Source organism: Schistocerca americana, chromosome 6 (genome assembly GCF_021461395.2).
Source record: "Schistocerca americana isolate TAMUIC-IGC-003095 chromosome 6, iqSchAmer2.1, whole genome shotgun sequence".
NCBI lineage: Eukaryota > Metazoa > Arthropoda > Insecta > Orthoptera > Acrididae > Schistocerca > Schistocerca americana.
The window spans coordinates 428,163,305-428,171,489 of record NC_060124.1 but is presented as its reverse complement, the minus strand read 5'-3'; positions in this window follow the sequence as shown (position 1 = coordinate 428,171,489).

The following is an 8,185-nucleotide window of genomic DNA, read 5'->3' as shown; positions in this document are numbered from 1 at the left end:
GGGCTAAGGCTGAAATCTGGACGTAGGACAGTAAAATAAAAATTAGTCAAATGGCGGCAGCATAATTAAAAGAACACTCGTCAGTTTCAGCTAACGATACGGCGGTTGGAGGAGAGGGCTGATAGCACAGGTTTTAAATTTTCCACACGAGTGCTTTTTTGCTCTTTTTAGTCATTATTGTCGCCCCCTTTAAACCTGCCTTTTCTTACAATGAGGGACACAATTCTCGATTTTAATAGTTCAGTGAGATATCTGGGTCTTGCAGTTGATGATGGCTCACATAATTACATCTCAAAAAAAACATTGCCATAGGTTTAAAGACATTGCATATTTTAAAATGCATCGGTATAGATAATAGGAACCAGATAGAATGTCTCCTCTGGTTTTACAAGGCGTCTGTGCAATCCAACCTTCGCTATGGTGCACGGTTTATGCCCCAGCTAGGCCCTTCAGAGCATCGATGGTTCTTGCTACGAGGCTACTGAGCTGGCAACAAATGCACATAGTCAGATTTCTAGCCTGTGTTTAGAAGCTGGTGAACCACCACGTGTCATCCGGCGGCATATCATGCTGTCATGTATGCAGCCTACTCTCAACGTCAGTCCCCGGAATTCCATACTGTTACTCCCCCTCCAAAGGCTCTACTGTTCAGAAACAGATCGCGAGCTACGAATCCATTACAGGCGGTGTCTTTAAGTCGATCTTTCCCAGAACTTTATCCGAGCACTGTGACTACGTGGTCGTTTATGTTGATGGGACTAAGCAGGGTAATTCCATTGGCTGTGCTGCGTTGTTTCCAGAATTTCTCAGTGTTGATTTAGCTGGTACATTCTGTAGTGTGGCGCTGAATACACTCTTAAGGGCGCTGGAGCAGATGTTTCTCTGCTACCAAGTCTTCATCTGCACCGATTCCCTAACTGCCCTCAAGGATATACATCAAGGCTATCCATCATACAGAGGCAGGGCAAGGAGGTGTCATTTTGCTGGATGCTAGGGCACATGGGCGCTCAGGATACTGAAACAGCTTAAAACGTCTGCTTGGTAATCGAACTTCAGAAAGTACTGTCAACGTACTTTCGGTTGCCTCGCCGTTGAGGCAAAAGGTCATGTCTGTGGGAGCAGGAATGATTAGCGTTCAGGAACAAGAAGCTGCGTCCGGTGAAACCGACACGGCAGACACATTCCTCCTTTCGACCACTGCGATGGGAGGAAATACTCGTAATGCGCCAATGGATGGGGCACTGTCCTTAGAGGTAAGAAGTCCCCATTCAGCAGGAGGATCCCTCAGTATGCAGAGCAGTTACCTGTACATAATTAAAAATTACCTGTTATACTGTTTTAGATCGTGTATAGTTCATATACCGGGTGATCAAAAAGTCAGTATAAATTTGAAAACTGTATAAATCACGGAATAATGTAGAGAGAGAGGTACAAATTGACACACACGCGTGGAATGACATGGGGTTTTATTAGAACCAAAAAATACAAAAGTTCAAAAAATTTCCGACAGATGGCGCTTCATCTGATCAGAATAGCAATAATTACCATAACAAAGTAAGACAATGCAAAAATGTTATTTACAGGGAATGCTCAATATGTCCACCATCATTCCTCAACAATAGCTGTAGTCGAGGGATAATGTTGTGAACAGCACTGTAAAGCATGTCCGGAGTTATGGTAAGGTATTGGCGTCGGATGTTGTGTTTCAGCATCCCTGGAGATGTCGGTCGATCACGATACACTTGCGACTTCAGGTAACCCCAAAGCCAATAATCGCACGGACTGAGGTCTGGGGACCTGGGAGGCCAAGTATGACGAAAGTGGCGGCTGAGCACAAGATCACCAGCAAACGACGTTCGCAAGAGATCTTTCACGCGCCATCTGTCGGACATTTTGTGAGCTTTTTCCGGTTCTAATAAAACCCCATGTCATTCCAAGCATGTGCGTCAATTTTTACCCCTCTATCTACATTATTCCGTGGTTCATTAAATTTTCAAATTTATACTGACTTTTTGATCACCCTGTACATCTACACAAACTGCTTGACGTACACGATTTTTGTGTTCTGTGAGTGAATGCGACTGAGAATGTCCCAGAGTGGTTGAGGATTAAATTTTACACTGTTCAATCACCTTGTAACCCAATTTCAAAAGCCTAAATAACAATGTCTTTTAGTACAGACCGCTGTGAGAAATACAGGAAGTGTGTCGATTAGGTTCTTGGAGCTACCAACAGGGACGTGCAGCCATGCCAACTCCAGTGATATGGCCAACTGCGTTAGGTTTCTTGGCTGAGGATCCATGGCGCGAACAATCAGATCTAGATTGTCCAGCAGACTCTTGATGGGTTTAAATCAGAGAGGTTTGGTGTCCATGGCAGTACGGTGAACTCATCCTGGTGCTCTTCAAACCACTCGAGCTGTGTAAAACGTTGCATGAACTGCACGATCACTCAGGGACCCTTCTGACGATTATTGCAGGGTGTTTGCTTTCAGACGTTTACGTGCCGAACACGACAATGGCCATCTGACTTGTTGTTGTGGTCTTCAGTCTTGAGACTGGTTTGATGCAACTCTCCATGCTACTCTAGCCTGTGCAAGCTTCATCTCCCAGTACCTACTGCAGACTACATCCTTCTGAATCTGCTTAGTGTATCCATCTCTTCGTCTCCCTCTACAATTTTTACCCTCCACGCTGCCCTCCAACGCCAAATTTGTGATCCTTTGATGCCTCAGAACTTGTCCTACCAACCGGTCCCTTCTTCTTGTCAAGTTTTGCCACAAACTCCTCTTCTCCCCAATTCTATTAAATACCTCCTCATTAGTTATATGATCTACCCATCTAATGTTCACCATTCTTCCGTAGCACCACATTTCGAAAGCTTCTATTCTCTTCTTGTCCAAACTATTTATCGTCCATGTTTCACTCCCATGCATGGCTACACTCGATACAAATACTTTCAGAAACGACTTCCTGACATTTAAATCTATACTCGATGTTAACAAATTTCTCTTCTTAAAAAACTCTTTCCTTGCCGTATCAGAGACACACATTTCTAGATTGTCAATCACTGGCGCCACTGAAGCCAGCATTATAGGACTGCAAAATGGCGGCGAGGTAAAGTACGTGTAAACAGCTTTTTGTCGTTAAAACAGTCGTAAGAAATGGGGATGTACTTCAGAGTTCTGACAGACTGGTCAATGCATGTAGCGTGTTGGGCTGTAAGTTTCCGTACATGAGACGTAAGCTTCAAGGAAAGGAACATTTCTTAGTGTAAGCAAAGCTAGAAGCACCTTAAGTATTTATCTTTTGTACTGTATGTAATCGTAAAAAATTACAATTCGTCTTACCTGAAACACCGACAATGTTCAGGTAGTGTATATACATTGTAGAGGGTTTAATGAATCTGCTATTAATAGACGTAGCTTAACGATATGTATTTAGTCAGTTTTGATCAACTTCGGCTTTTATTCAAATAGTATACTTGTCATGAAAATGAAAATGCTCCTATAAATAGAACCTGCTATTTGTCGTTGGTAACAAATGTCTTTATTCGAGTGTTCTTAAGAGGTGCTCGTGGTAGCCGTGCGGTATAGGGCGTCTTGTCACGGTTCGCGTGGCTCCCCCCTCCCCCCCCTCCTCCCCCATCAGAGGTTAGAGTCCTCCCTCGGGCATGGATGTGTATGTTGTCCTTAGAGTAAGATAGTTCTAGTGTGCAAGCCTAGGAACTAATGACCTCAGCAGTTTGGTCCATTAGTCCTTACCACCAATTTCCAATTTTTTTCCCTCCCTCAAGAAAGCTAAAGTCGACTTTGAAAGTGTGTATTTATAACTTAACATACCACGATTTTACAATGTATGTGTTAAACTTAATTAGTACGCAAATATTTGCTCAATTGCAGAGCTTGTTTAGACCATTTTGTAAAAACTTGACTCATTTCGTTTCGAAAAATTGTAGTACTATACAGATTTCCTGAGGCCGCGGTCTTACCGCACCAAACATCAGGCTTCAGTAAAAGACATCCGTGTGCAGTATCAAGGGCTGTGTAACGTGGAATATTACGTGTCCATCTAGCACACCATCTGCTTATTCCTTGTGTTATTTCTTGGTTTCTGCAAACATACGTAAATGAACTAACGTCACCACATCCAAAAAAGGGGACGAGGGAAGTAGTGTTTTTGGAGGCAAATAGGGACATTCCACTGGTAAGTAACACCTACGAGACTCGCTGAAAAGTCGAGGTACCCATTGCCACCAGTCAGGAAAGCTGAGAACTTACCGTCGGTCTTACATGACAGTCTATTTTCACATAAACTTGCTGATTTTCTTCACCCAACCCACTTGTTGATACGAATGTTTGTATTAATACTTCGCATTTGTTTCTAGAATCATTTATCACTGTCAAGGGCCGCGTAAAGGAGATGGTTTTACAACTCCAAGAATAGTCTGTCCTAGTGTTGTAATGTGAAATTAAAAATGTAGCAGGCGGCTTCTGGAGTTCTGCTCGTGCGGAGGCTGCTGTTACCGAAGCATCGCTGAGAGACACAGTGAGTGCATCGTCAACGGAGGGGCAGCGAGGCATCCCATTGACTGAAAAACTGGTTAAGAAACGAAGAGGTCGGCCTCCGCGGAAGAGTTCGGTGTCGACTGAGGGACAGGTAAAGAAACGTAAAGATCACCAGCCACTGAAAGCTGCCACACTTAGTAAAACTTCGACTGGAGGAATGGCAAAGAAACGTAAAGATAACCGTCCACTGAAAGCCGCCACACTTAGTAAAACTTCGACTGGAGGAGTGGCAAAGAAACGTAAAGATCACCAGCCACTGAAAGCTACCACAGTTAGTAAAACAACGACTGGAGGAGTGGCAAAGAAACGTAAAGATCACCAGCCACTGAAAGCTGCCACACTTAGTAAAACTTCGACTGGAGGAATGGCAAAGAAATGTAAAGATCGCCTTCCACTGAAAGCTGCCATCCTTGACACAGCATCAACTGCAGGAGTGACGAAGAAACGTAGAGGTCAGTCTGCTTTGAAAGCCGCCATCTTAGCTACGATGTCCGAAGGTAGGAAATCATCCATGAAACGGTCTGTCAAGTGCTCTGTAGAACAAAAAGCTCTTAGTGAAACTAAGAAAACTCGGAAGAAAACGGTGTTGTCCATACCCACAAATATCCCTGTGACATCTGACCTGGCTTTCTGCCCTCAAAGAGCTCATAAACTGACACCTCCATTTTTGGCTCAGAAGCCGAAGCGGAAAAGTACTGCCAAGGAAAAAGCACCTTTTTTGCATAAACAGACGTCTAATTCAGTTAAAGCATCAGAGCATCGGAGGAAGGCCTCTGATCTGCGTCAAACCAATGACAAAGACCAGAGATTGGTCTTGAAACTTCGTAAGGAGAGAATGAGAAAAACTTCGGTAACTAACATTCCTCTGAAGACAGTTTCAGCACTGGAATCAACTTCGCAGTCTAGGAGACAAAGCACCAGTGGATTGTCACATAGTAGCTCAGAAGGTTCATCAGAAGGGACATGGATTGTTGCTGAAAACAACATTCTGCAGTGGACTGGCACGGGGCCGGATAAAGTGGGAGAAATGACTCCGGAACGTCGATCAACGCGTTCTGCAGCTATGCTGGCTCGTCAGGCAATTGTGGCAGCTTTCGAAGAAGAAGAAGAAGCAGCAGCAGAAGAAGAAGTAGCCATGGACCGTTCAAAGAAGAAGCATGTAAAATCACCACCAGAGTGGAAAATCTCAAGTGGGCCCAGAAATCCGATCTGCTGGGGGTCAGACACTGGGAAAAACAGTGAGAACAGCAAGAAAGCCGTTGTGAGGAAGCGTATTCTTCAGCAGCAGGACAATGAAGGACCCTCACGAACTGGTACTTCAGATGACGATTCCGTCACATTCGTCTTAGATGATTTGGTGCAAGCAGTAGAGTCTATGAACTCTGCTCTTCAGGAAATTAAGCTAAATTCAAGTGAGAACGTGGTGGAGTGTTCACGTCTTCCCAGCACGGCTCCACTTCTGGTCGAGCTAACATCTTCAGTGCAAGAGCCACAGCCCACAACAGATAACAGGGAAACTGATGGCGGCAGCACCACAACCGCTACAAACCAGCCGAAAATAGGGATTCAGAACCTGGCAGGGATACAGGTGAGTCACTTCCATCATGCTTGACTCCTCCTAAACCAAAGTGGCCTCTCCCTTTACCCTCTGGCCTTCCCCCTATGGCCTCTCTCTCTCTCTCTCTCTCTCTCTCTCTCTCTCTCTCTCTCTCTCTCCCTCTCCCTCTCTCCCCCTCCCCCCCTCCACCCTCCTCCCATCCCCCCTCCCTCCCCCCGTCCCCCCCCCCGTACTGCAACGGTGTGCGTTATGGCTCTCGTGCCTGTGCATGGCATTTCAGGGACTACCACTGCAGATATTTTTAGTCATAAGTTTAGTTTCGAATAAATCTACTCTAAAATGGCATTTCTTTCTAAAAACAGAACCAGTTTTCAGATGGACTGCGGTTTACACCAACTCAAGAAATAGTTAGTTTCATGCTCTTTCCTTCCTTGTCTTAAAATTTAGAGCACCAGTAGTCAACCTTTATCTACCGCCCACTTCTGCATCTCTGTAAGTAGTAAAATTTCCTTATTGGTCACTGCTTCCTCAGTAGTAATGATCTATATAGTAGGGAAGTAACCTTAACTTTCCAAGTTAATGAAGCACATATTGATAAATATTTGCAAAGTATTTCTTCCAAATTCTATGAAAACATTTTTCAAACCCATACTGTCACCACAGATGCAGTAACATCCACTATTTGGAGGTAGGAGCCAAGCTCTCTCTGGTATGCTGTGTGTGTTCAAAGGTTGTAAACACTCTCCAAACATAGCGCAACCGCAAGTGCAGCAATTCCTTCTGATTTAAAATATAATTAAAAGCAAATTTTTAGATATTCTATCCAGAAACTATTTAAAAGAAAGGATGGAAGATTCCTTTTAGTTACATACGCAATAGAGTACTGGCTATTTTTTTCTAAGGTAGTGTCTTTTCTGTTAATTTCAATGAGTTAGATTCAGCAGTGTAGTGTTTTTTCTAACGTACTCTTATATATTTCTTGACATCTGTGTGTGTCTGTTAATGGATCCCTTCACCTTTTCTGAGAGAGGTACTCACAAAACTTCTTAATTACATTTTTGTTTAATTGTAGGTACACGCCTGCAGACCAGACAGACATTGAAATACCCGCATTACAGAACCGTAGCTTGCAGTTGTACGAGCAAAACAAAATGGAACAGACCGTCTTCACTTTACCAAAGGGCGTATGGCATTGTTTATTATTCTCTAGATGCTTGCTGTGATAAGGGTATTTCAATCTCTAGCACGACTGCTGGTGTAATATGTAACTTCATTTTCTTCATGTGAGGATTTAAATTTGACTATCCTTCACCAAGGCTTCATAAAGAGATTTATTGAAAATTATAAATGAGCTACACACACAGTTTGAAGACTATTATTTGCAAATGATTTACTACGTAATTTCTTCTGTTGACAGACATCACCCGTCGTTGTTAAAGAGCCTAGGAGGCGTCAAAGCAGTGGGTCGCAGTCTGGTGGTGACGCTACTGTAGCAGCTTCCCCTGAAGTAATAATTGCCGATGTTGGGTCAGCATTGGGACAAGGGTCAGAAGCGGAGGATCTTCCACGAAGTCGATGTTCGTCGTTGGGAAGTGGCTCTACGTGGCCCAGCCCATACATTTGGTCACGGGGTCGATCCAGAAGTTCCAGTCCGCCTACTGCAACACGAAGTTATCTCCGTTCTAATCCTACAGACTACGGATGCCCTAATCTCCCAAACTCGGACAGAAAGGACGCTCAATTCAATTCCAAGCACTGGAAAAAGCATATGATATTACCTAGTGAACAGCACCAGCAGGAAATGTCCTACGAGGACCAGAGGGAGACAGAAAACAGAGAAACGCAGAGCGCCGAACACGTCGTAACCCGCTTGGTAGGGCGTGACGTTCCCAGTAACACAGCTGGAGACGGATATGCTACGAGTCGAGCACAACAAACATCCGAAAATCAGTGCGACCCTGCTGGGGACAATTTGTCCGAACAGTGCAAATCCCCATCTTACACACTGCCTTCATATTCATCGAAATATCATAGACCATGGAGATGGTATAAGACTGAAG